This window comes from Taudactylus pleione, unplaced genomic scaffold, assembly GCF_031769625.1.
Source record: "Taudactylus pleione unplaced genomic scaffold, aTauple2 ptg000085l, whole genome shotgun sequence".
NCBI lineage: Eukaryota > Metazoa > Chordata > Amphibia > Anura > Myobatrachidae > Taudactylus > Taudactylus pleione.
The window spans coordinates 4,577,099-4,600,968 of NW_028284487.1; the positions used below are offsets into that span (position 1 = coordinate 4,577,099).

The 23,870-nt window shown below is 35.8% G+C and overlaps 47 non-coding genes across 47 annotated transcripts; all 47 read left to right on the top strand.

Annotated features, from left to right (window-relative positions):
- The first annotated feature begins 226 nt into the window (after nt 1-226).
- TRNAS-UGA (transfer RNA serine (anticodon UGA)) lies at nt 227-308 on the top strand. The gene has a single exon. It is a non-coding gene; the product is annotated as a tRNA-Ser (tRNA).
- A 207-nt stretch (nt 309-515) lies between these two features.
- Nucleotides 516-597, top strand: TRNAW-CCA (transfer RNA tryptophan (anticodon CCA)). The gene has a single exon. It is a non-coding gene; the product is annotated as a tRNA-Trp (tRNA).
- A 207-nt stretch (nt 598-804) lies between these two features.
- Nucleotides 805-886, top strand: TRNAS-CGA (transfer RNA serine (anticodon CGA)). The gene has a single exon. It is a non-coding gene; the product is annotated as a tRNA-Ser (tRNA).
- A 1,211-nt stretch (nt 887-2,097) lies between these two features.
- Nucleotides 2,098-2,179, top strand: TRNAW-CCA (transfer RNA tryptophan (anticodon CCA)). The gene has a single exon. It is a non-coding gene; the product is annotated as a tRNA-Trp (tRNA).
- Nucleotides 2,180-2,386: 207 nt separating this feature from the next.
- On the top strand, nt 2,387-2,468 carry TRNAS-CGA (transfer RNA serine (anticodon CGA)). The gene has a single exon. It is a non-coding gene; the product is annotated as a tRNA-Ser (tRNA).
- A 1,211-nt stretch (nt 2,469-3,679) lies between these two features.
- TRNAS-UGA (transfer RNA serine (anticodon UGA)) lies at nt 3,680-3,761 on the top strand. The gene has a single exon. It is a non-coding gene; the product is annotated as a tRNA-Ser (tRNA).
- A 207-nt stretch (nt 3,762-3,968) lies between these two features.
- TRNAS-CGA (transfer RNA serine (anticodon CGA)) lies at nt 3,969-4,050 on the top strand. Its single transcript has one exon. It is a non-coding gene; the product is annotated as a tRNA-Ser (tRNA).
- A 207-nt stretch (nt 4,051-4,257) lies between these two features.
- On the top strand, nt 4,258-4,339 carry TRNAS-CGA (transfer RNA serine (anticodon CGA)). The gene has a single exon. It is a non-coding gene; the product is annotated as a tRNA-Ser (tRNA).
- Nucleotides 4,340-5,550: 1,211 nt separating this feature from the next.
- Nucleotides 5,551-5,632, top strand: TRNAS-UGA (transfer RNA serine (anticodon UGA)). Its single transcript has one exon. It is a non-coding gene; the product is annotated as a tRNA-Ser (tRNA).
- A 207-nt stretch (nt 5,633-5,839) lies between these two features.
- TRNAW-CCA (transfer RNA tryptophan (anticodon CCA)) lies at nt 5,840-5,921 on the top strand. Its single transcript has one exon. It is a non-coding gene; the product is annotated as a tRNA-Trp (tRNA).
- Nucleotides 5,922-6,128: 207 nt separating this feature from the next.
- TRNAS-CGA (transfer RNA serine (anticodon CGA)) lies at nt 6,129-6,210 on the top strand. The gene has a single exon. It is a non-coding gene; the product is annotated as a tRNA-Ser (tRNA).
- Nucleotides 6,211-7,421: 1,211 nt separating this feature from the next.
- On the top strand, nt 7,422-7,503 carry TRNAS-CGA (transfer RNA serine (anticodon CGA)). The gene has a single exon. It is a non-coding gene; the product is annotated as a tRNA-Ser (tRNA).
- A 207-nt stretch (nt 7,504-7,710) lies between these two features.
- TRNAS-CGA (transfer RNA serine (anticodon CGA)) lies at nt 7,711-7,792 on the top strand. The gene has a single exon. It is a non-coding gene; the product is annotated as a tRNA-Ser (tRNA).
- Nucleotides 7,793-7,999: 207 nt separating this feature from the next.
- Nucleotides 8,000-8,081, top strand: TRNAS-CGA (transfer RNA serine (anticodon CGA)). Its single transcript has one exon. It is a non-coding gene; the product is annotated as a tRNA-Ser (tRNA).
- A 207-nt stretch (nt 8,082-8,288) lies between these two features.
- Nucleotides 8,289-8,370, top strand: TRNAS-CGA (transfer RNA serine (anticodon CGA)). Its single transcript has one exon. It is a non-coding gene; the product is annotated as a tRNA-Ser (tRNA).
- Nucleotides 8,371-8,577: 207 nt separating this feature from the next.
- On the top strand, nt 8,578-8,659 carry TRNAS-CGA (transfer RNA serine (anticodon CGA)). The gene has a single exon. It is a non-coding gene; the product is annotated as a tRNA-Ser (tRNA).
- Nucleotides 8,660-9,870: 1,211 nt separating this feature from the next.
- On the top strand, nt 9,871-9,952 carry TRNAS-UGA (transfer RNA serine (anticodon UGA)). Its single transcript has one exon. It is a non-coding gene; the product is annotated as a tRNA-Ser (tRNA).
- A 207-nt stretch (nt 9,953-10,159) lies between these two features.
- On the top strand, nt 10,160-10,241 carry TRNAW-CCA (transfer RNA tryptophan (anticodon CCA)). Its single transcript has one exon. It is a non-coding gene; the product is annotated as a tRNA-Trp (tRNA).
- Nucleotides 10,242-10,448: 207 nt separating this feature from the next.
- On the top strand, nt 10,449-10,530 carry TRNAS-CGA (transfer RNA serine (anticodon CGA)). The gene has a single exon. It is a non-coding gene; the product is annotated as a tRNA-Ser (tRNA).
- A 1,211-nt stretch (nt 10,531-11,741) lies between these two features.
- On the top strand, nt 11,742-11,823 carry TRNAS-CGA (transfer RNA serine (anticodon CGA)). The gene has a single exon. It is a non-coding gene; the product is annotated as a tRNA-Ser (tRNA).
- A 207-nt stretch (nt 11,824-12,030) lies between these two features.
- Nucleotides 12,031-12,112, top strand: TRNAS-CGA (transfer RNA serine (anticodon CGA)). Its single transcript has one exon. It is a non-coding gene; the product is annotated as a tRNA-Ser (tRNA).
- Nucleotides 12,113-12,319: 207 nt separating this feature from the next.
- TRNAS-CGA (transfer RNA serine (anticodon CGA)) lies at nt 12,320-12,401 on the top strand. Its single transcript has one exon. It is a non-coding gene; the product is annotated as a tRNA-Ser (tRNA).
- Nucleotides 12,402-12,608: 207 nt separating this feature from the next.
- TRNAS-CGA (transfer RNA serine (anticodon CGA)) lies at nt 12,609-12,690 on the top strand. The gene has a single exon. It is a non-coding gene; the product is annotated as a tRNA-Ser (tRNA).
- A 207-nt stretch (nt 12,691-12,897) lies between these two features.
- TRNAS-CGA (transfer RNA serine (anticodon CGA)) lies at nt 12,898-12,979 on the top strand. Its single transcript has one exon. It is a non-coding gene; the product is annotated as a tRNA-Ser (tRNA).
- Nucleotides 12,980-13,186: 207 nt separating this feature from the next.
- TRNAS-CGA (transfer RNA serine (anticodon CGA)) lies at nt 13,187-13,268 on the top strand. Its single transcript has one exon. It is a non-coding gene; the product is annotated as a tRNA-Ser (tRNA).
- Nucleotides 13,269-13,475: 207 nt separating this feature from the next.
- On the top strand, nt 13,476-13,557 carry TRNAS-CGA (transfer RNA serine (anticodon CGA)). Its single transcript has one exon. It is a non-coding gene; the product is annotated as a tRNA-Ser (tRNA).
- A 207-nt stretch (nt 13,558-13,764) lies between these two features.
- On the top strand, nt 13,765-13,846 carry TRNAS-CGA (transfer RNA serine (anticodon CGA)). The gene has a single exon. It is a non-coding gene; the product is annotated as a tRNA-Ser (tRNA).
- A 207-nt stretch (nt 13,847-14,053) lies between these two features.
- On the top strand, nt 14,054-14,135 carry TRNAS-CGA (transfer RNA serine (anticodon CGA)). Its single transcript has one exon. It is a non-coding gene; the product is annotated as a tRNA-Ser (tRNA).
- Nucleotides 14,136-14,342: 207 nt separating this feature from the next.
- TRNAS-CGA (transfer RNA serine (anticodon CGA)) lies at nt 14,343-14,424 on the top strand. The gene has a single exon. It is a non-coding gene; the product is annotated as a tRNA-Ser (tRNA).
- Nucleotides 14,425-14,631: 207 nt separating this feature from the next.
- Nucleotides 14,632-14,713, top strand: TRNAS-CGA (transfer RNA serine (anticodon CGA)). Its single transcript has one exon. It is a non-coding gene; the product is annotated as a tRNA-Ser (tRNA).
- A 1,211-nt stretch (nt 14,714-15,924) lies between these two features.
- TRNAS-UGA (transfer RNA serine (anticodon UGA)) lies at nt 15,925-16,006 on the top strand. Its single transcript has one exon. It is a non-coding gene; the product is annotated as a tRNA-Ser (tRNA).
- Nucleotides 16,007-16,213: 207 nt separating this feature from the next.
- TRNAW-CCA (transfer RNA tryptophan (anticodon CCA)) lies at nt 16,214-16,295 on the top strand. The gene has a single exon. It is a non-coding gene; the product is annotated as a tRNA-Trp (tRNA).
- A 207-nt stretch (nt 16,296-16,502) lies between these two features.
- On the top strand, nt 16,503-16,584 carry TRNAS-CGA (transfer RNA serine (anticodon CGA)). Its single transcript has one exon. It is a non-coding gene; the product is annotated as a tRNA-Ser (tRNA).
- Nucleotides 16,585-17,795: 1,211 nt separating this feature from the next.
- Nucleotides 17,796-17,877, top strand: TRNAS-CGA (transfer RNA serine (anticodon CGA)). The gene has a single exon. It is a non-coding gene; the product is annotated as a tRNA-Ser (tRNA).
- Nucleotides 17,878-18,084: 207 nt separating this feature from the next.
- Nucleotides 18,085-18,166, top strand: TRNAS-CGA (transfer RNA serine (anticodon CGA)). Its single transcript has one exon. It is a non-coding gene; the product is annotated as a tRNA-Ser (tRNA).
- Nucleotides 18,167-18,373: 207 nt separating this feature from the next.
- On the top strand, nt 18,374-18,455 carry TRNAS-CGA (transfer RNA serine (anticodon CGA)). The gene has a single exon. It is a non-coding gene; the product is annotated as a tRNA-Ser (tRNA).
- Nucleotides 18,456-18,662: 207 nt separating this feature from the next.
- Nucleotides 18,663-18,744, top strand: TRNAS-CGA (transfer RNA serine (anticodon CGA)). Its single transcript has one exon. It is a non-coding gene; the product is annotated as a tRNA-Ser (tRNA).
- A 207-nt stretch (nt 18,745-18,951) lies between these two features.
- Nucleotides 18,952-19,033, top strand: TRNAS-CGA (transfer RNA serine (anticodon CGA)). The gene has a single exon. It is a non-coding gene; the product is annotated as a tRNA-Ser (tRNA).
- Nucleotides 19,034-19,240: 207 nt separating this feature from the next.
- On the top strand, nt 19,241-19,322 carry TRNAS-CGA (transfer RNA serine (anticodon CGA)). Its single transcript has one exon. It is a non-coding gene; the product is annotated as a tRNA-Ser (tRNA).
- Nucleotides 19,323-20,265: 943 nt separating this feature from the next.
- On the top strand, nt 20,266-20,345 carry TRNAL-UAA (transfer RNA leucine (anticodon UAA)). The gene has a single exon. It is a non-coding gene; the product is annotated as a tRNA-Leu (tRNA).
- A 207-nt stretch (nt 20,346-20,552) lies between these two features.
- TRNAS-CGA (transfer RNA serine (anticodon CGA)) lies at nt 20,553-20,634 on the top strand. The gene has a single exon. It is a non-coding gene; the product is annotated as a tRNA-Ser (tRNA).
- A 207-nt stretch (nt 20,635-20,841) lies between these two features.
- Nucleotides 20,842-20,923, top strand: TRNAS-CGA (transfer RNA serine (anticodon CGA)). Its single transcript has one exon. It is a non-coding gene; the product is annotated as a tRNA-Ser (tRNA).
- Nucleotides 20,924-21,130: 207 nt separating this feature from the next.
- TRNAS-CGA (transfer RNA serine (anticodon CGA)) lies at nt 21,131-21,212 on the top strand. The gene has a single exon. It is a non-coding gene; the product is annotated as a tRNA-Ser (tRNA).
- Nucleotides 21,213-22,155: 943 nt separating this feature from the next.
- On the top strand, nt 22,156-22,237 carry TRNAS-UGA (transfer RNA serine (anticodon UGA)). The gene has a single exon. It is a non-coding gene; the product is annotated as a tRNA-Ser (tRNA).
- A 207-nt stretch (nt 22,238-22,444) lies between these two features.
- On the top strand, nt 22,445-22,526 carry TRNAS-UGA (transfer RNA serine (anticodon UGA)). The gene has a single exon. It is a non-coding gene; the product is annotated as a tRNA-Ser (tRNA).
- A 207-nt stretch (nt 22,527-22,733) lies between these two features.
- TRNAS-CGA (transfer RNA serine (anticodon CGA)) lies at nt 22,734-22,815 on the top strand. The gene has a single exon. It is a non-coding gene; the product is annotated as a tRNA-Ser (tRNA).
- A 207-nt stretch (nt 22,816-23,022) lies between these two features.
- On the top strand, nt 23,023-23,104 carry TRNAS-CGA (transfer RNA serine (anticodon CGA)). Its single transcript has one exon. It is a non-coding gene; the product is annotated as a tRNA-Ser (tRNA).
- The last annotated feature ends 766 nt before the right edge of the window (nt 23,105-23,870 follow it).

Sequence of the window (23,870 nt, forward strand, 5' to 3'; positions counted from 1 at the left end):
TTGGAGTTTCCCTGCTACGTCTTGCTTTTCGAGCATGTCAAAACCAAAGATCATACTTCCTTGACTCCTTTATTTTCTAGGAAACTATACTAGCTATTATATTTCACATAGTTTGTCTATTAATATAGCAGCCACCAAATAGAAATTGCAACAGGTTTTAAATGACAATCATGAAATGGAAAGCAATTATTTTTCCACAGAAGCTCATCACAAAATCAACGTGCAGGTAGTTGTGGCCGAGTGGTTAAGGCGATGGATTTGAAATCTATTGGGGTTTCCCCGCGCAGGTTCAAATCCTGCCAGCTACGTCTTGCTTTTCGAGTATGTAAATAACAAAGATCATACTTCCTTGACTCCTTTATTTTCTAGGAAACTATACTAGCTATTATATTTCACATAGTTTGTCTATTAATATAGCAGCCACCAAATAGAAATTGCAACAGGTTTTAAATGACAATCATGAAATGGAAAGCAATTATTTTTCCACAGAAGCTCATCACAAAATCAACGTGCAGGTAGTTGTGGCCGAGTGGTTAAGGCGATGGACTCCAAATCCATTGGGGTTTCCCAGCGCAGGTTCAAATCCTGCCAGCTACGTCTTGCTTTTCGAGCATGTAAAAAACAAAGATCATACTTCCTTGACTCCTTTATTTTCTAGGAAACTATACTAGCTATTATATTTCACACAGTTTGTCTATTAATATAGCAGCCACCAAATAGAAATTGCAACAGGTTTTAAATGACAATCGTGAAATGGAAAGGAATTATTTTTCCACTGAAGCTCATCACAAAATCAATGTGCAGGTAGTTGTGGCCGAGTGGTTAAGGCGATGGACTCGAAATCCATTGGCGTTTCCCCGCGCAGGTTCAAATCCTGCCAGCTACGTCTTGCTTTTCAAACTTATTTATAAACACAATATGCATTTAAGATGTAGAAAAGCAAAATATGTTATGTTGAACAATGTAACTGTCTCATCCTAAATCACCTTCACCTGCATCTTATTTCACAATGGACTGCTTTTTGAAGCACGTGATCTCAGACAGTGAGGCTCTTCCTGCATTTTAGGAACATGTCATCAAACCATCTCCAATTTTTTTTTACTTTTTCATGATGTAATGGTTATTTATGTGTAGATCTGAGTTAAAATTTGTTTTGTTAATAACAACTAAACTTTTAATTAACAAATCAGCAGCACTAGGAAGAAATGTGCATATCAGATACTTTCAAATATCACAAAACTGTAGTGCTATCTGTGGAATTACAGTGAATGTATTGCAATTATTTCCATCAGCCACTTTGTAAGATACATAGCAAAGTTTATTTGTTCATTCCAGAACATATTATCATCTTCATCATAATCAACAATTGCCACCAAGCTCAGGAAATCTTTCCCATCTTAAAGTTAATCTTAAATATATCTCTATAACACTGACATGAGCTGTTTCTTTTTAAAACATAAACAGTAATTGAAAAATTTAAATCAATATTTTTTGGAAACCATCATACTCACCATTGTATCCTAATCTTGATTTAATCCTAGTTTGCAGCCTTGATGTTATGAACTAATTATTTCACATATACATTTACAGAATCCTATGATGTGCCTTTCACAATATCCATACTGCCACTAAAGAATGCAAAATTTGATCTTGAGAGATCTGCAGAGATGTAATGAATGATGAGAGAAAATGCATGTTAATAAACAAATTTATGATTGTGCAGTGGCAGGTGTGCTAATTCTACATTAAATAAGCATGGGGCCAATGAAATAAACAGAACGATAATAAATTATTTTGTACTCCAGGTAATGTCGGGTAGTGGTATAGAAGTAGTTGTGGCCGAGTGGTTAAGGCGATGGACTTGAAATCCATTGGAGTTTCCCTGCTACGTCTTGCTTTTCGAGCATGTCAAAACCAAAGATCATACTTCCTTGACTCCTTTATTTTCTAGGAAACTATACTAGCTATTATATTTCACATAGTTTGTCTATTAATATAGCAGCCACCAAATAGAAATTGCAACAGGTTTTAAATGACAATCATGAAATGGAAAGCAATTATTTTTCCACAGAAGCTCATCACAAAATCAACGTGCAGGTAGTTGTGGCCGAGTGGTTAAGGCGATGGACTCCAAATCCATTGGGGTTTCCCAGCGCAGGTTCAAATCCTGCCAGCTACGTCTTGCTTTTCGAGCATGTAAAAAACAAAGATCATACTTCCTTGACTCCTTTATTTTCTAGGAAACTATACTAGCTATTATATTTCACACAGTTTGTCTATTAATATAGCAGCCACCAAATAGAAATTGCAACAGGTTTTAAATGACAATCGTGAAATGGAAAGGAATTATTTTTCCACTGAAGCTCATCACAAAATCAATGTGCAGGTAGTTGTGGCCGAGTGGTTAAGGCGATGGACTCGAAATCCATTGGCGTTTCCCCGCGCAGGTTCAAATCCTGCCAGCTACGTCTTGCTTTTCAAACTTATTTATAAACACAATATGCATTTAAGATGTAGAAAAGCAAAATATGTTATGTTGAACAATGTAACTGTCTCATCCTAAATCACCTTCACCTGCATCTTATTTCACAATGGACTGCTTTTTGAAGCACGTGATCTCAGACAGTGAGGCTCTTCCTGCATTTTAGGAACATGTCATCAAACCATCTCCAATTTTTTTTTACTTTTTCATGATGTAATGGTTATTTATGTGTAGATCTGAGTTAAAATTTGTTTTGTTAATAACAACTAAACTTTTAATTAACAAATCAGCAGCACTAGGAAGAAATGTGCATATCAGATACTTTCAAATATCACAAAACTGTAGTGCTATCTGTGGAATTACAGTGAATGTATTGCAATTATTTCCATCAGCCACTTTGTAAGATACATAGCAAAGTTTATTTGTTCATTCCAGAACATATTATCATCTTCATCATAATCAACAATTGCCACCAAGCTCAGGAAATCTTTCCCATCTTAAAGTTAATCTTAAATATATCTCTATAACACTGACATGAGCTGTTTCTTTTTAAAACATAAACAGTAATTGAAAAATTTAAATCAATATTTTTTGGAAACCATCATACTCACCATTGTATCCTAATCTTGATTTAATCCTAGTTTGCAGCCTTGATGTTATGAACTAATTATTTCACATATACATTTACAGAATCCTATGATGTGCCTTTCACAATATCCATACTGCCACTAAAGAATGCAAAATTTGATCTTGAGAGATCTGCAGAGATGTAATGAATGATGAGAGAAAATGCATGTTAATAAACAAATTTATGATTGTGCAGTGGCAGGTGTGCTAATTCTACATTAAATAAGCATGGGGCCAATGAAATAAACAGAACGATAATAAATTATTTTGTACTCCAGGTAATGTCGGGTAGTGGTATAGAAGTAGTTGTGGCCGAGTGGTTAAGGCGATGGACTTGAAATCCATTGGAGTTTCCCTGCTACGTCTTGCTTTTCGAGCATGTCAAAACCAAAGATCATACTTCCTTGACTCCTTTATTTTCTAGGAAACTATACTAGCTATTATATTTCACATAGTTTGTCTATTAATATAGCAGCCACCAAATAGAAATTGCAACAGGTTTTAAATGACAATCATGAAATGGAAAGCAATTATTTTTCCACAGAAGCTCATCACAAAATCAACGTGCAGGTAGTTGTGGCCGAGTGGTTAAGGCGATGGATTTGAAATCTATTGGGGTTTCCCCGCGCAGGTTCAAATCCTGCCAGCTACGTCTTGCTTTTCGAGTATGTAAATAACAAAGATCATACTTCCTTGACTCCTTTATTTTCTAGGAAACTATACTAGCTATTATATTTCACATAGTTTGTCTATTAATATAGCAGCCACCAAATAGAAATTGCAACAGGTTTTAAATGACAATCATGAAATGGAAAGCAATTATTTTTCCACAGAAGCTCATCACAAAATCAACGTGCAGGTAGTTGTGGCCGAGTGGTTAAGGCGATGGACTCGAAATCCATTGGGGTTTCCCAGCGCAGGTTCAAATCCTGCCAGCTACGTCTTGCTTTTCGAGCATGTAAAAAACAAAGATCATACTTCCTTGACTCCTTTATTTTCTAGGAAACTATACTAGCTATTATATTTCACACAGTTTGTCTATTAATATAGCAGCCACCAAATAGAAATTGCAACAGGTTTTAAATGACATTCGTGAAATGGAAAGCAATTATTTTTCCACTGAAGCTCATCACAAAATCAATGTGCAGGTAGTTGTGGCCGAGTGGTTAAGGCGATGGACTCGAAATCCATTGGCGTTTCCCCGCGCAGGTTCAAATCCTGCCAGCTACGTCTTGCTTTTCAAACTTATTTATAAACACAATATGCATTTAAGATGTAGAAAAGCAAAATATGTTATGTTGAACAATGTAACTGTCTCATCCTAAATCACCTTCACCTGCATCTTATTTCACAATGGACTGCTTTTTGAAGCACGTGATCTCAGACAGTGAGGCTCTTCCTGCATTTTAGGAACATGTCATCAAACCATCTCCAATTTTTTTTTACTGTTTCATGATGTAATGGTTATTTATGTGTAGATCTGAGTTAAAATTTGTTTTGTTAATAACAACTAAACTTTTAATTAACAAATCAGCAGCACTAGGAAGAAATGTGCATATCAGATACTTTCAAATATCACAAAACTGTAGTGCTATCTGTGGAATTACAGTGAATGTATTGCAATTATTTCCATCAGCCACTTTGTAAGATACATAGGAAAGTTTATTTGTTCATTCCAGAACATATTATCATCTTCATCATAATCAACAATTGCCACCAAGCTCAGGAAATCTTTCCCATCTTAAAGTTAATCTTAAATATATCTCTATAACACTGACATGAGCTGTTTCTTTTTAAAACATAAACAGTAATTGAAAAATTTAAATCAATATTTTTTGGAAACCATCATACTCACCATTGTATCCTAATCTTGATTTAATCCTAGTTTGCAGCCTTGATGTTATGAACTAATTATTTCACATATACATTTACAGAATCCTATGATGTGCCTTTCACAATATCCATACTGCCACTAAAGAATGCAAAATTTGATCTTGAGAGATCTGCAGAGATGTAATGAATGATGAGAGAAAATGCATGTTAATAAACAAATTTATGATTGTGCAGTGGCAGGTGTGCTAATTCTACATTAAATAAGCATGGGGCCAATGAAATAAACAGAACGATAATAAATTATTTTGTACTCCAGGTAATGTCGGGTAGTGGTATAGAAGTAGTTGTGGCCGAGTGGTTAAGGCGATGGACTTGAAATCCATTGGAGTTTCCCTGCTACGTCTTGCTTTTCGAGCATGTCAAAACCAAAGATCATACTTCCTTGACTCCTTTATTTTCTAGGAAACTATACTAGCTATTATATTTCACATAGTTTGTCTATTAATATAGCAGCCACCAAATAGAAATTGCAACAGGTTTTAAATGACAATCATGAAATGGAAAGCAATTATTTTTCCACAGAAGCTCATCACAAAATCAACGTGCAGGTAGTTGTGGCCGAGTGGTTAAGGCGATGGATTTGAAATCTATTGGGGTTTCCCCGCGCAGGTTCAAATCCTGCCAGCTACGTCTTGCTTTTCGAGTATGTAAATAACAAAGATCATACTTCCTTGACTCCTTTATTTTTTAGGAAACTATACTAGCTATTATATTTCACATAGTTTGTCTATTAATATAGCAGCCACCAAATAGAAATTGCAACAGGTTTTAAATGACAATCATGAAATGGAAAGCAATTATTTTTCCACAGAAGCTCATCACAAAATCAACGTGCAGGTAGTTGTGGCCGAGTGGTTAAGGCGATGGACTCCAAATCCATTGGGGTTTCCCAGCGCAGGTTCAAATCCTGCCAGCTACGTCTTGCTTTTCGAGCATGTAAAAAACAAAGATCATACTTCCTTGACTCCTTTATTTTCTAGGAAACTATACTAGCTATTATATTTCACACAGTTTGTCTATTAATATAGCAGCCACCAAATAGAAATTGCAACAGGTTTTAAATGACAATCGTGAAATGGAAAGCAATTATTTTTCCACTGAAGCTCATCACAAAATCAATGTGCAGGTAGTTGTGGCCGAGTGGTTAAGGCGATGGACTCGAAATCCATTGGCGTTTCCCCGCGCAGGTTCAAATCCTGCCAGCTACGTCTTGCTTTTCAAACTTATTTATAAACACAATATGCATTTAAGATGTAGAAAAGCAAAATATGTTATGTTGAACAATGTAACTGTCTCATCCTAAATCACCTTCACCTGCATCTTATTTCACAATGGACTGCTTTTTGAAGCACGTGATCTCAGACAGTGAGGCTCTTCCTGCATTTTAGGAACATGTCATCAAACCATCTCCAATTTTTTTTTACTTTTTCATGATGTAATGGTTATTTATGTGTAGATCTGAGTTAAAATTTGTTTTGTTAATAACAACTAAACTTTTAATTAACAAATCAGCAGCACTAGGAAGAAATGTGCATATCAGATACTTTCAAATATCACAAAACTGTAGTGCTATCTGTGGAATTACAGTGAATGTATTGCAATTATTTCCATCAGCCACTTTGTAAGATACATAGCAAAGTTTATTTGTTCATTCCAGAACATATTATCATCTTCATCATAATCAACAATTGCCACCAAGCTCAGGAAATCTTTCCCATCTTAAAGTTAATCTTAAATATATCTCTATAACACTGACATGAGCTGTTTCTTTTTAAAACATAAACAGTAATTGAAAAATTTAAATCAATATTTTTTGGAAACCATCATACTCACCATTGTATCCTAATCTTGATTTAATCCTAGTTTGCAGCCTTGATGTTATGAACTAATTATTTCACATATACATTTACAGAATCCTATGATGTGCCTTTCACAATATCCATACTGCCACTAAAGAATGCAAAATTTGATCTTGAGAGATCTGCAGAGATGTAATGAATGATGAGAGAAAATGCATGTTAATAAACAAATTTATGATTGTGCAGTGGCAGGTGTGCTAATTCTACATTAAATAAGCATGGGGCCAATGAAATAAACAGAACGATAATAAATTATTTTGTACTCCAGGTAATGTCGGGTAGTGGTATAGAAGTAGTTGTGGCCGAGTGGTTAAGGCGATGGACTTGAAATCCATTGGAGTTTCCCTGCTACGTCTTGCTTTTCGAGCATGTCAAAAACAAAGATCATACTTCCTTGACTCCTTTATTTTCTAGGAAACTATACTAGCTATTATATTTCACATAGTTTGTCTATTAATATAGCAGCCACCAAATAGAAATTGCAACAGGTTTTAAATGACAATCATGAAATGGAAAGCAATTATTTTTCCACAGAAGCTCATCACAAAATCAACGTGCAGGTAGTTGTGGCCGAGTGGTTAAGGCGATGGACTCGAAATCCATTGGGGTTTCCCCGCGCAGGTTCAAATCCTGCCAGCTACGTCTTGCTTTTCGAGCATGTAAAAAACAAAGATCATACTTCCTTGACTCCTTTATTTTCTTGGAAACTATACTAGCTATTATATTTCACATAGTTTGTCTATTAATATAGCAGCCACCAAATAGAAATTGCAACAGGTTTTAAATGACAATCATGAAATGGAAAGCAATTATTTTTCCACAGAAGCTCATCACAAAATCAACGTGCAGGTAGTTGTGGCCGAGTGGTTAAGGCGATGGACTCGAAATCCATTGGGGTTTCCCCGCGCAGGTTCAAATCCTGCCAGCTACGTCTTGCTTTTCGAGCATGTAAAAAACAAAGATCATACTTCCTTGACTCCTTTGTTTTCTAGGAAACTATACTAGCTATTATATTTCACATAGTTTGTCTATTAATATAGCAGCCACCAAATAGAAATTGCAACAGGTTTTAAATGACAATCATGAAATGGAAAGCAATTATTTTTCCACAGAAGCTCATCACAAAATCAACGTGCAGGTAGTTGTGGCCGAGTGGTTAAGGCGATGGACTCGAAATCCATTGGGGTTTCCCCGCGCAGGTTCAAATCCTGCCAGCTACGTCTTGCTTTTCGAGCATGTAAAAAACAAAGATCATACTTCCTTGACTCCTTTGCTTTCTAGGAAACTATACCAGCTATTATATTTCACATAGTTTGTCTATTAATATAGCAGCCACCAAATAGAAATTGCAACAGGTTTTAAATGACAATCATGAAATGGAAAGCAATTATTTTTCCACAGAAGCTCATCACAAAATCAACGTGCAGGTAGTTGTGGCCGAGTGGTTAAGGAGATGGACTCGAAATCCATTGGGGTTTCCCCGCGCAGGTTCAAATCCTGCCAGCTACGTCTTGCTTTTCGAGCATGTAAAAAACAAAGATCATACTTCCTTGACTCCTTTATTTTCTAGGAAACTATACTAGCTATTATATTTCACACAGTTTGTCTATTAATATAGCAGCCACCAAATAGAAATTGCAACAGGTTTTAAATGACAATCATGAAATGGAAAGCAATTATTTTTCCACAGAAGCTCATCACAAAATCAACGTGCAGGTAGTTGTGGCTGAGTGGTTAAGGCGATGGACTCGAAATCCATTGGGGTTTCCCCGCACAGGTTCAAATCCTGCCAGCTATGTTTTGCTTTTCAAACTTATTTATAAACACAATATGCATTTAAGATGTAGAAAAGCAAAATATGTTATGTTGAACAATGTAACTGTCTCATCCTAAATCACCTTCACCTGCATCTTATTTCACAATGGACTGCTTTTTGAAGCACGTGATCTCAGACAGTGAGGCTCTTCCTGCATTTTAGGAACATGTCATCAAACCATCTCCAATTTTTTTTTACTGTTTCATGATGTAATGGTTATTTATGTGTAGATCTGAGTTAAAATTTGTTTTGTTAATAACAACTAAACTTTTAATTAACAAATCAGCAGCACTAGGAAGAAATGTGCATATCAGATACTTTCAAATATCACAAAACTGTAGTGCTATCTGTGGAATTACAGTGAATGTATTGCAATTATTTCCATCAGCCACTTTGTAAGATACATAGGAAAGTTTATTTGTTCATTCCAGAACATATTATCATCTTCATCATAATCAACAATTGCCACCAAGCTCAGGAAATCTTTCCCATCTTAAAGTTAATCTTAAATATATCTCTATAACACTGACATGAGCTGTTTCTTTTTAAAACATAAACAGTAATTGAAAAATTTAAATCAATATTTTTTGGAAACCATCATACTCACCATTGTATCCTAATCTTGATTTAATCCTAGTTTGCAGCCTTGATGTTATGAACTAATTATTTCACATATACATTTACAGAATCCTATGATGTGCCTTTCACAATATCCATACTGCCACTAAAGAATGCAAAATTTGATCTTGAGAGATCTGCAGAGATGTAATGAATGATGAGAGAAAATGCATGTTAATAAACAAATTTATGATTGTGCAGTGGCAGGTGTGCTAATTCTACATTAAATAAGCATGGGGCCAATGAAATAAACAGAACGATAATAAATTATTTTGTACTCCAGGTAATGTCGGGTAGTGGTATAGAAGTAGTTGTGGCCGAGTGGTTAAGGCGATGGACTTGAAATCCATTGGAGTTTCCCTGCTACGTCTTGCTTTTCGAGCATGTCAAAACCAAAGATCATACTTCCTTGACTCCTTTATTTTCTAGGAAACTATACTAGCTATTATATTTCACATAGTTTGTCTATTAATATAGCAGCCACCAAATAGAAATTGCAACAGGTTTTAAATGACAATCATGAAATGGAAAGCAATTATTTTTCCACAGAAGCTCATCACAAAAGCAACGTGCAGGTAGTTGTGGCCGAGTGGTTAAGGCGATGGATTTGAAATCTATTGGGGTTTCCCCGCGCAGGTTCAAATCCTGCCAGCTACGTCTTGCTTTTCGAGTATGTAAATAACAAAGATCATACTTCCTTGACTCCTTTATTTTTTAGGAAACTATACTAGCTATTATATTTCACATAGTTTGTCTATTAATATAGCAGCCACCAAATAGAAATTGCAACAGGTTTTAAATGACAATCATGAAATGGAAAGCAATTATTTTTCCACAGAAGCTCATCACAAAATCAACGTGCAGGTAGTTGTGGCCGAGTGGTTAAGGCGATGGACTCCAAATCCATTGGGGTTTCCCAGCGCAGGTTCAAATCCTGCCAGCTACGTCTTGCTTTTCGAGCATGTAAAAAACAAAGATCATACTTCCTTGACTCCTTTATTTTCTAGGAAACTATACTAGCTATTATATTTCACACAGTTTGTCTATTAATATAGCAGCCACCAAATAGAAATTGCAACAGGTTTTAAATGACAATCGTGAAATGGAAAGCAATTATTTTTCCACTGAAGCTCATCACAAAATCAATGTGCAGGTAGTTGTGGCCGAGTGGTTAAGGCGATGGACTCGAAATCCATTGGCGTTTCCCCGCGCATGTTCAAATCCTGCCAGCTACGTCTTGCTTTTCAAACTTATTTATAAACACAATATGCATTTAAGATGTAGAAAAGCAAAATATGTTATGTTGAACAATGTAACTGTCTCATCCTAAATCACCTTCACCTGCATCTTATTTCACAATGGACTGCTTTTTGAAGCACGTGATCTCAGACAGTGAGGCTCTTCCTGCATTTTAGGAACATGTCATCAAACCATCTCCAATTTTTTTTTACTTTTTCATGATGTAATGGTTATTTATGTGTAGATCTGAGTTAAAATTTGTTTTGTTAATAACAACTAAACTTTTAATTAACAAATCAGCAGCACTAGGAAGAAATGTGCATATCAGATACTTTCAAATATCACAAAACTGTAGTGCTATCTGTGGAATTACAGTGAATGTATTGCAATTATTTCCATCAGCCACTTTGTAAGATACATAGCAAAGTTTATTTGTTCATTCCAGAACATATTATCATCTTCATCATAATCAACAATTGCCACCAAGCTCAGGAAATCTTTCCCATCTTAAAGTTAATCTTAAATATATCTCTATAACACTGACATGAGCTGTTTCTTTTTAAAACATAAACAGTAATTGAAAAATTTAAATCAATATTTTTTGGAAACCATCATACTCACCATTGTATCCTAATCTTGATTTAATCCTAGTTTGCAGCCTTGATGTTATGAACTAATTATTTCACATATACATTTACAGAATCCTATGATGTGCCTTTCACAATATCCATACTGCCACTAAAGAATGCAAAATTTGATCTTGAGAGATCTGCAGAGATGTAATGAATGATGAGAGAAAATGCATGTTAATAAACAAATTTATGATTGTGCAGTGGCAGGTGTGCTAATTCTACATTAAATAAGCATGGGGCCAATGAAATAAACAGAACGATAATAAATTATTTTGTACTCCAGGTAATGTCGGGTAGTGGTATAGAAGTAGTTGTGGCCGAGTGGTTAAGGCGATGGACTTGAAATCCATTGGAGTTTCCCTGCTACGTCTTGCTTTTCGAGCATGTCAAAAACAAAGATCATACTTCCTTGACTCCTTTATTTTCTAGGAAACTATACTAGCTATTATATTTCACATAGTTTGTCTATTAATATAGCAGCCACCAAATAGAAATTGCAACAGGTTTTAAATGACAATCATGAAATGGAAAGCAATTATTTTTCCACAGAAGCTCATCACAAAATCAACGTGCAGGTAGTTGTGGCCGAGTGGTTAAGGCGATGGACTCGAAATCCATTGGGGTTTCCCCGCGCAGGTTCAAATCCTGCCAGCTACGTCTTGCTTTTCGAGCATGTAAAAAACAAAGATCATACTTCCTTGACTCCTTTATTTTCTTGGAAACTATACTAGCTATTATATTTCACATAGTTTGTCTATTAATATAGCAGCCACCAAATAGAAATTGCAACAGGTTTTAAATGACAATCATGAAATGGAAAGCAATTATTTTTCCACAGAAGCTCATCACAAAATCAACGTGCAGGTAGTTGTGGCCGAGTGGTTAAGGCGATGGACTCGAAATCCATTGGGGTTTCCCCGCGCAGGTTCAAATCCTGCCAGCTACGTCTTGCTTTTCGAGCATGTAAAAAACAAAGATCATACTTCCTTGACTCCTTTGTTTTCTAGGAAACTATACTAGCTATTATATTTCACATAGTTTGTCTATTAATATAGCAGCCACCAAATAGAAATTGCAACAGGTTTTAAATGACAATCATGAAATGGAAAGCAATTATTTTTCCACAGAAGCTCATCACAAAATCAACGTGCAGGTAGTTGTGGCCGAGTGGTTAAGGCGATGGACTCGAAATCCATTGGGGTTTCCCCGCGCAGGTTCAAATCCTGCCAGCTACGTCTTGCTTTTCGAGCATGTCAAAAACAAAGATCATACTTCCTTGACTCCTTTATTTTCTAGGAAACTATACTAGCTATTATATTTCACATAGTTTGTCTATTAATATAGCAGCCACCAAATAGAAATTGCAACAGGTTTTAAATGACAATCATGAAATGGAAAGCAATTATTTTTCCACAGAAGCTCATCACAAAATCAACGTGCAGGTAGTTGTGGCCGAGTGGTTAAGGCGATGGACTCGAAATCCATTGGGGTTTCCCCGCGCAGGTTCAAATCCTGCCAGCTACGTCTTGCTTTTCGAGCATGTAAAAAACAAAGATCATACTTCCTTGACTCCTTTGTTTTCTAGGAAACTATACTAGCTATTATATTTCACATAGTTTGTCTATTAATATAGCAGCCACCAAATAGAAATTGCAACAGGTTTTAAATGACAATCATGAAATGGAAAGCAATTATTTTTCCACAGAAGCTCATCACAAAATCAACGTGCAGGTAGTTGTGGCCGAGTGGTTAAGGCGATGGACTCGAAATCCATTGGGGTTTCCCCGCGCAGGTTCAAATCCTGCCAGCTACGTCTTGCTTTTCGAGCATGTAAAAAACAAAGATCATACTTCCTTGACTCCTTTGTTTTCTAGGAAACTATACTAGCTATTATATTTCACATAGTTTGTCTATTAATATAGCAGCCACCAAATAGAAATTGCAACAGGTTTTAAATGACAATCATGAAATGGAAAGCAATTATTTTTCCACAGAAGCTCATCACAAAATCAACGTGCAGGTAGTTGTGGCCGAGTGGTTAAGGAGATGGACTCGAAATCCATTGGGGTTTCCCCGCGCAGGTTCAAATCCTGCCAGCTACGTCTTGCTTTTCGAGCATGTAAAAAACAAAGATCATACTTCCTTGACTCCTTTATTTTCTAGGAAACTATACTAGCTATTATATTTCACACAGTTTGTCTATTAATATAGCAGCCACCAAATAGAAATTGCAACAGGTTTTAAATGACAATCATGAAATGGAAAGCAATTATTTTTCCACAGAAGCTCATCACAAAATCAACGTGCAGGTAGTTGTGGCCGAGTGGTTAAGGCGATGGACTCGAAATCCATTGGGGTTTCCCCGCGCAGGTTCAAATCCTGCCAGCTACGTCTTGCTTTTCGAGCATGTAAAAAACAAAGATCATACTTCCTTGACTCCTTTATTTTCTTGGAAACTATACTAGCTATTATATTTCACATAGTTTGTCTATTAATATAGCAGCCACCAAATAGAAATTGCAACAGGTTTTAAATGACAATCATGAAATGGAAAGCAATTATTTTTCCACAGAAGCTCATCACAAAATCAACGTGCAGGTAGTTGTGGCCGAGTGGTTAAGGCGATGGACTCGAAATCCATTGGGGTTTCCCCGCGCAGGTTCAAATCCTGCCAGCTACGTCTTGCTTTTCGAGCATGTAAAAAACAAAGATCATACTTCCTTGACTCCTTTGTTTTCTAGGAAACTATACTAGCTATTATATTTCACATAGTTTGTCTATTAATATAGCAGCCACCAAATAGAAATTGCAACAGGTTTTAAATGACAATCATGAAATGGAAAGCAATTATTTTTCCACAGAAGCTCATCACAAAATCAACGTGCAGGTAGTTGTGGCCGAGTGGTTAAGGCGATGGACTCGAAATCCATTGGGGTTTCCCCGCGCAGGTTCAAATCCTGCCAGCTACGTCTTGCTTTTCGAGCATGTAAAAAACAAAGATCATACTTCCTTGACTCCTTTGTTTTCTAGGAAACTATACCAGCTATTATATTTCACATAGTTTGTCTATTAATATAGCAGCCACCAAATAGAAATTGCAACAGGTTTTAAATGACAATCATGAAATGGAAAGCAATTATTTTTCCACAGAAGCTCATCACAAAATCAACGTGCAGGTAGTTGTGGCCGAGTGGTTAAGGAGATGGACTCGAAATCCATTGGGGTTTCCCCGCGCAGGTTCAAATCCTGCCAGCTACGTCTTGCTTTTCGAGCATGTAAAAAACAAAGATCATACTTCCTTGACTCCTTTATTTTCTAGGAAACTATACTAGCTATTATATTTCACACAGTTTGTCTATTAATATAGCAGCCACCAAATAGAAATTGCAACAGGTTTTAAATGACAATCATGAAATGGAAAGCAATTATTTTTCCACAGAAGCTCATCACAAAATCAACGTGCAGGTAGTTGTGGCTGAGTGGTTAAGGCGATGGACTCGAAATCCATTGGGGTTTCCCCGCACAGGTTCAAATCCTGCCAGCTATGTTTTGCTTTTCAAACTTATTTATAAACACAATATGCATTTAAGATGTAGAAAAGCAAAATATGTTATGTTGAACAATGTAACTGTCTCATCCTAAATCACCTTCACCTGCATCTTATTTCACAATGGACTGCTTTTTGAAGCACGTGATCTCAGACAGTGAGGCTCTTCCTGCATTTTAGGAACATGTCATCAAACCATCTCCAATTTTTTTTTACTGTTTCATGATGTAATGGTTATTTATGTGTAGATCTGAGTTAAAATTTGTTTTGTTAATAACAACTAAACTTTTAATTAACAAATCAGCAGCACTAGGAAGAAATGTGCATATCAGATACTTTCAAATATCACAAAACTGTAGTGCTATCTGTGGAATTACAGTGAATGTATTGCAATTATTTCCATCAGCCACTTTGTAAGATACATAGGAAAGTTTATTTGTTCATTCCAGAACATATTATCATCTTCATCATAATCAACAATTGCCACCAAGCTCAGGAAATCTTTCCCATCTTAAAGTTAATCTTAAATATATCTCTATAACACTGACATGAGCTGTTTCTTTTTAAAACATAAACAGTAATTGAAAAATTTAAATCAATATTTTTTGGAAACCATCATACTCACCATTGTATCCTAATCTTGATTTAATCCTAGTTTGCAGCCTTGATGTTATGAACTAATTATTTCACATATACATTTACAGAATCCTATGATGTGCCTTTCACAATATCCATACTGCCACTAAAGAATGCAAAATTTGATCTTGAGAGATCTGCAGAGATGTAATGAATGATGAGAGAAAATGCATGTTAATAAACAAATTTATGATTGTGCAGTGGCAGGTGTGCTAATTCTACATTAAATAAGCATGGGGCCAATGAAATAAACAGAACGATAATAAATTATTTTGTACTCCAGGTAATGTCGGGTAGTGGTATAGAAGTAGTTGTGGCCGAGTGGTTAAGGCGATGGACTTGAAATCCATTGGAGTTTCCCTGCTACGTCTTGCTTTTCGAGCATGTCAAAACCAAAGATCATACTTCCTTGACTCCTTTATTTTCTAGGAAACTATACTAGCTATTATATTTCACATAGTTTGTCTATTAATATAGCAGCCACCAAATAGAAATTGCAACAGGTTTTAAATGACAATCATGAAATGGAAAGCAATTATTTTTCCACAGAAGCTCATCACAAAAGCAACGTGCAGGTAGTTGTGGCCGAGTGGTTAAGGCGATGGATTTGAAATCTATTGGGGTTTCCCCGCGCAGGTTCAAATCCTGCCAGCTACGTCTTGCTTTTCGAGTATGTAAATAACAAAGATCATACTTCCTTGACTCCTTTATTTTTTAGGAAACTATACTAGCTATTATATTTCACATAGTTTGTCTATTAATATAGCAGCCACCAAATAGAAATTGCAACAGGTTTTAAATGACAATCATGAAATGGAAAGCAATTATTTTTCCACAGAAGCTCATCACAAAATCAACGTGCAGGTAGTTGTGGCCGAGTGGTTAAGGCGATGGACTCCAAATCCATTGGGGTTTCCCAGCGCAGGTTCAAATCCTGCCAGCTACGTCTTGCTTTTCGAGCATGTAAAAAACAAAGATCATACTTCCTTGACTCCTTTATTTTCTAGGAAACTATACTAGCTATTATATTTCACACAGTTTGTCTATTAATATAGCAGCCACCAAATAGAAATTGCAACAGGTTTTAAATGACAATCGTGAAATGGAAAGCAATTATTTTTCCACTGAAGCTCATCACAAAATCAATGTGCAGGTAGTTGTGGCCGAGTGGTTAAGGCGATGGACTCGAAATCCATTGGCGTTTCCCCGCGCATGTTCAAATCCTGCCAGCTACGTCTTGCTTTTCAAACTTATTTATAAACACAATATGCATTTAAGATGTAGAAAAGCAAAATATGTTATGTTGAACAATGTAACTGTCTCATCCTAAATCACCTTCACCTGCATCTTATTTCACAATGGACTGCTTTTTGAAGCACGTGATCTCAGACAGTGAGGCTCTTCCTGCATTTTAGGAACATGTCATCAAACCATCTCCAATTTTTTTTTACTTTTTCATGATGTAATGGTTATTTATGTGTAGATCTGAGTTAAAATTTGTTTTGTTAATAACAACTAAACTTTTAATTAACAAATCAGCAGCACTAGGAAGAAATGTGCATATCAGATACTTTCAAATATCACAAAACTGTAGTGCTATCTGTGGAATTACAGTGAATGTATTGCAATTATTTCCATCAGCCACTTTGTAAGATACATAGCAAAGTTTATTTGTTCATTCCAGAACATATTATCATCTTCATCATAATCAACAATTGCCACCAAGCTCAGGAAATCTTTCCCATCTTAAAGTTAATCTTAAATATATCTCTATAACACTGACATGAGCTGTTTCTTTTTAAAACATAAACAGTAATTGAAAAATTTAAATCAATATTTTTTGGAAACCATCATACTCACCATTGTATCCTAATCTTGATTTAATCCTAGTTTGCAGCCTTGATGTTATGAACTAATTATTTCACATATACATTTACAGAATCCTATGATGTGCCTTTCACAATATCCATACTGCCACTAAAGAATGCAAAATTTGATCTTGAGAGATCTGCAGAGATGTAATGAATGATGAGAGAAAATGCATGTTAATAAACAAATTTATGATTGTGCAGTGGCAGGTGTGCTAATTCTACATTAAATAAGCATGGGGCCAATGAAATAAACAGAACGATAATAAATTATTTTGTACTCCAGGTAATGTCGGGTAGTGGTATAGAAGTAGTTGTGGCCGAGTGGTTAAGGCGATGGACTTGAAATCCATTGGAGTTTCCCTGCTACGTCTTGCTTTTCGAGCATGTCAAAAACAAAGATCATACTTCCTTGACTCCTTTATTTTCTAGGAAACTATACTAGCTATTATATTTCACATAGTTTGTCTATTAATATAGCAGCCACCAAATAGAAATTGCAACAGGTTTTAAATGACAATCATGAAATGGAAAGCAATTATTTTTCCACAGAAGCTCATCACAAAATCAACGTGCAGGTAGTTGTGGCCGAGTGGTTAAGGCGATGGACTCGAAATCCATTGGGGTTTCCCCGCGCAGGTTCAAATCCTGCCAGCTACGTCTTGCTTTTCGAGCATGTAAAAAACAAAGATCATACTTCCTTGACTCCTTTATTTTCTTGGAAACTATACTAGCTATTATATTTCACATAGTTTGTCTATTAATATAGCAGCCACCAAATAGAAATTGCAACAGGTTTTAAATGACAATCATGAAATGGAAAGCAATTATTTTTCCACAGAAGCTCATCACAAAATCAACGTGCAGGTAGTTGTGGCCGAGTGGTTAAGGCGATGGACTCGAAATCCATTGGGGTTTCCCCGCGCAGGTTCAAATCCTGCCAGCTACGTCTTGCTTTTCGAGCATGTAAAAAACAAAGATCATACTTCCTTGACTCCTTTGTTTTCTAGGAAACTATACTAGCTATTATATTTCACATAGTTTGTCTATTAATATAGCAGCCACCAAATAGAAATTGCAACAGGTTTTAAATGACAATCATGAAATGGAAAGCAATTATTTTTCCACAGAAGCTCATCACAAAATCAACGTGCAGGTAGTTGTGGCCGAGTGGTTAAGGCGATGGACTCGAAATCCATTGGGGTTTCCCCGCGCAGGTTCAAATCCTGCCAGCTACGTCTTGCTTTTCGAGCATGTCAAAAACAAAGATCATACTTCCTTGACTCCTTTATTTTCTAGGAAACTATACTAGCTATTATATTTCACATAGTTTGTCTATTAATATAGCAGCCACCAAATAGAAATTGCAACAGGTTTTAAATGACAATCATGAAATGGAAAGCAATTATTTTTCCACAGAAGCTCATCACAAAATCAACGTGCAGGTAGTTGTGGCCGAGTGGTTAAGGAGATGGACTCGAAATCCATTGGGGTTTCCCCGCGCAGGTTCAAATCCTGCCAGCTACGTCTTGCTTTTCGAGCATGTAAAAAACAAAGATCATACTTCCTTGACTCCTTTATTTTCTAGGAAACTATACTAGCTATTATATTTCACATAGTTTGTCTATTAGTATAGCAGCCACCAAATAGAAATTGCAACAGGTTTTAAATCACAATCATGAAATGGAAAGCAATTATTTTTCCACAGAAGCTCATCACAAAATCAACGTGCAGGTAGTTGTGGCCGAGTGGTTAAGGCGATGGACTCGAAATCCATTGGGGTTTCCCCGCGCAGGTTCAAATCCTGCCAGCTACGTCTTGCTTTTCGAGCATGTAAAAAACAAAGATCATACTTCCTTGACTCCTTTATTTTCTAGGAAACTATACTAGCTATTATATTTCACACAGTTTGTCTATTAATATAGCAGCTACCAAATAGAAATTGCAACAGGTTTTAAATGACAATCATGAAATGGAAAGCAATTATTTTTCCACAGAAGCTCATCACAAAATCAACGTGCAGGTAGTTGTGGCTGAGTGGTTAAGGCGATGGACTCGAAATCCATTGGGGTTTCCCCGCGCAGGTTCAAATCCTGCCAGCTACATTTTGCTTTTCAAAGTTATTTATAAACACAATATGCATTTAAGATGTAGAAAAGCAAAATATGTTATGTTGAACAATGTAACTGTCTCATCCTAAATCACCTTCACCTGCATCCTATTTCACAATGGACTGCTTTTTGAAGCACGTGATCTCAGACAGTGAGGCTCTTCCTGCATTTTAGGAACATGTCATCAAACCATCTCCAATTTTTTTTTACTGTTTCATGATGTAATGGTTATTTATGTGTAGATCTGAGTTAAAATTTGTTTTGTTAATAACAACTAAACTTTTAATTAACAAATCAGCAGCACTAGGAAGAAATGTGCATATCAGATACTTTCAAATATCACAAAACTGTAGTGCTATCTGTGGAATTACAGTGAATGTATTGCAATTATTTCCATCAGCCACTTTGTAAGATACATAGCAAAGTTTATTTGTTCATTCCAGAACATATTATCATCTTCATCATAATCAACAATTGCCACCAAGCTCAGGAAATCTTTCCCATCTTAAAGTTAATCTTAAATATATCTCTATAACACTGACATGAGCTGTTTCTTTTTAAAACATAAACAGTAATTGAAAAATTTAAATCAATATTTTTTGGAAACCATCATACTAACCATTGTATCCTAATCCTGATTTAATCCTAGTTTGCAGCCTTGATGTTATGAACTAATTATTTCACATATACATTTGCAGAATCCTATGATGTGCCTTTCACAATATCCATACTGCCACTAAAGAATGCAAAATTTGATCTTGAGAGATCTGCAGAGATGTAATGAATGATGAGAGAAAATGCATGTTAATAAACAAATTTATGAATGTGCAGTGGCAGGTGTGCTAATTCTACATTAAATAAACATGGGACCAATGAAATAAACAGAATGATAATAAATTATTTTGTACTCCAGGTAATGTCGGCTAGAGGTATAGAAGTAGTTGTGGCCGAGTGTTTAAGGCGATGGACTTAAAATCCATTGGGGTTTCCGCGCGGGTTCAAATCCTGCCAGCTACGTCTTGCTTTTCGAGCATGTAAAAAACAAAGATCATACTTCCTTGACTCCTTTATTTTCTTGGAAACTATACTAGCTATTATATTTCACATAGTTTGTCTATTAATATAGCAGCCATCAAATAGAAATTGCAACAGGTTTTAAATGACAATCATGAAATGGAAAGCAATTATTTTTCCACAGAAGCTCATCACAAAATCAACGTGCAGGTAGTTGTGGCCGAGTGGTTAAGGCGATGGACTCGAAATCCATTGGTGTTTCCCCACGCAGGTTCAAATCCTGCCAGCTACGTCTTGCTTTTCGAGCATGTAAAAAACAAAGATCATACTTCCTTGACTCCTTTATTTTCTAGGAAACTATACTAGCTATTATATTTCACATAGTTTGTCTATTAATATAGCAGCCACCAAATAGAAATTGCAACAGGTTTTAAATGACAATCATGAAATGGAAAGCAATTATTTTTCCACAGAAGCTCATCACAAAATCAACGTGCAGGTAGTTGTGGCCGAGTGGTTAAGGAGATGGACTCGAAATCCATTGGGGTTTCCCCGCGCAGGTTCAAATCCTGCCAGCTACGTCTTGCTTTTCGAGCATGTAAAAAACAAAGATCATACTTCCTTGACTCCTTTATTTTCTAGGAAACTATACTAGCTATTATATTTCACATAGTTTGTCTATTAATATAGCAGCCACCAAATAGAAATTGCAACAGGTTTTAAATGACAATCATGAAATGGAAAGCAATTATTTTTCCACAGAAGCTCATCACAAAATCAACGTGCAGGTAGTTGTGGCTGAGTGGTTAAGGCGATGGACTCGAAATCCATTGGGGTTTCCCCGCGCAGGTTCAAATCCTGCCAGCTACGTTTTGCTTTTCAAACTTATTTATAAACACAATATGCATTTAAGATGTAGAAAAGCAAAATATGTTATGTTGAACAATGTAACTGTCTCATCCTAAATCACCTTCACCTGCATCCTATTTCACAATGGACTGCTTTTTGAAGCACGTGATCTCAGACAGTGAGGCTCTTCCTGCATTTTAGGAACATGTCATCAAACCATCTCCAATTTTTTTTTACTGTTTCATGATGTAATGGTTATTTATGTGTAGATCTGAGTTAAAATTTGTTTTGTTAATAACAACTAAACTTTTAATTAACAAATCAGCAGCACTAGGAAGAAATGTGCATATCAGATACTTTCAAATATCACAAAACTGTAGTGCTATCTGTGGAATTACAGTGAATGTATTGCAAATATTTCCATCAGCCACTTTGTAAGATACATAGCAAAGTTTATTTGTTCATTCCAGAACATATTATCATCTTCAGCATAATCAACAATTGCCACCAAGCTCAGGAAATCTTTCCCATCTTAAAGTTAATCTTAAATATATCTCTATAACACTGACATGAGCTGTTTCTTTTTAAAACATAAACAGTAATTGAAAAATTTAAATCAATATTTTTTGGAAACCATCATACTCACCATTGTATCCTAATCCTGATTTAATCCTAGTTTGCAGCCTTGATGTTATGAACTAATTATTTCACATATACATTTGCAGAATCCTATGATGTGCCTTTCACAATATCCATACTGCCACTAAAGAATGCAAAATTTGATCTTGAGAGATCTGCAGAGATGTAATGAATGATGAGAGAAAATGCATGTTAATAAACAAATTTATGAATGTGCAGTGGCAGGTGTGCTAATTCTACATTAAATAAACATGGGGCCAATGAAATAAACAGAATGATAATAAATTATTTTGTACTCCAGGTAATGTCGGCTAAAGGTATAGAAGTAGTTGTGGCCGAGTGGTTAAGGCGATGGACTTGAAATCCATTGGGGTTTCCCCGCGCAGGTTCAAATCCTGCCAGTTACATCTTGCTTTTCGAGCATGTAAAAAACAAAGATCATACTTCCTTGACTCCTTTATTTTCTAGGAAACTATACTAGCTATTATATTTCACATAGTTTGTTTATTAATATAGCAGCCACCAAATAGAAATTGCAACAGGTTTTAAATGACAATCATGAAATGGAAAGCAATTATTTTTCCACAGAAGCTCATCACAAAACCAACGTGCAGGTAGTTGTTGCCGAGTGGTTAAGGCGATGGACTTGAAATCCATTGGGGTTTCCCCGCGCAGGTTCAAATCCTGCCAGCTACGTCTTGCTTTTCGAGCATGTAAAAAACAAAGATCATACTTCCTTGACTCCTTTATTTTCTAGGAAACTATACTAGCTATTATATTTCACATAGTTTGTCTATTAGTATAGCAGCCACCAAATAGAAATTGCAACAGGTTTTAAATGACAATCATGAAATGGAAAGCAATTATTTTTCCACAGAAGCTCATCACAAAATCAACGTGCAGGTAGTTGTGGCCGAGTGGTTAAGGCGATGGACTCGAAATCCATTGGGGTTTCCCCGCGCAGGTTCAAATCCTGCCAGCTACGTCTTGCTTTTCGAGCATGTAAAAAACAAAGATCATACTTCCTTGACTCCTTTATTTTCTAGGAAACTATACTAGCTATTATATTTCACACAGTTTGTCTATTAATATAGCAGCCACCAAATAGAAATTGCAACAGGTTTTAAATGACAATCATGAAATGGAAAGCAATTATTTTTCCACAGAAGCTCATCACAAAATCAACGTGCAGGTAGTTGTGGCTGAGTGGTTAAGGCGATGGACTCGAAATCCATTGGGGTTTCCCCGCGCAGGTTCAAATCCTGCCAGCTACGTTTTGCTTTTCAAACTTATTTATAAACACAATATGCATTTAAGATGTAGAAAAGCAAAATATGTTATGTTGAACAATGTAACTGTCTCATCCTAAATCACCTTCACCTGCATCCTATTTCACAATGGACTGCTTTTTGAAGCACGTGATCTCAGACAGTGAGGCTCTTCCTGCATTTTAGGAACATGTCATCAAACCATCTCCAATTTTTTTTACTGTTTCATGATGTAATGGTTATTTATGTGTAGATCTGAGTTAAAATTTGTTTTGTTAATAACAACTAAACTTTTAATTAACAAATCAGCAGCACTAGGAAGAAATGTGCATATCAGATACTTTCAAATATCACAAAACTGTAGTGCTATCTGTGGAATTACAGTGAATGTATTGCAATTATTTCCATCAGCCACTTTGTAAGATACATAGCAAAGTTTATTTGTTCATTCCAGAACATATTATCATCTTCATCATAATCAACAATTGCCACCAAGCTCAGGAAATCTTTCCCATCTTAAAGTTAATCTTAAATATATCTCTATAACACTGACATGAGCTGTTTCTTTTTAAAACATAAAGAGTAATTGAAAAATTTAAATCAATATTTTTTGGAAACCATCATACTAACCATTGTATCCTAATCCTGATTTAATCCTAGTTTGCAGCCTTGATGTTATGAACTAATTATTTCACATATACATTTGCAGAATCCTATGATGTGCCTTTCACAATATCCATACTGCCACTAAAGAATGCAAAATTTGATCTTG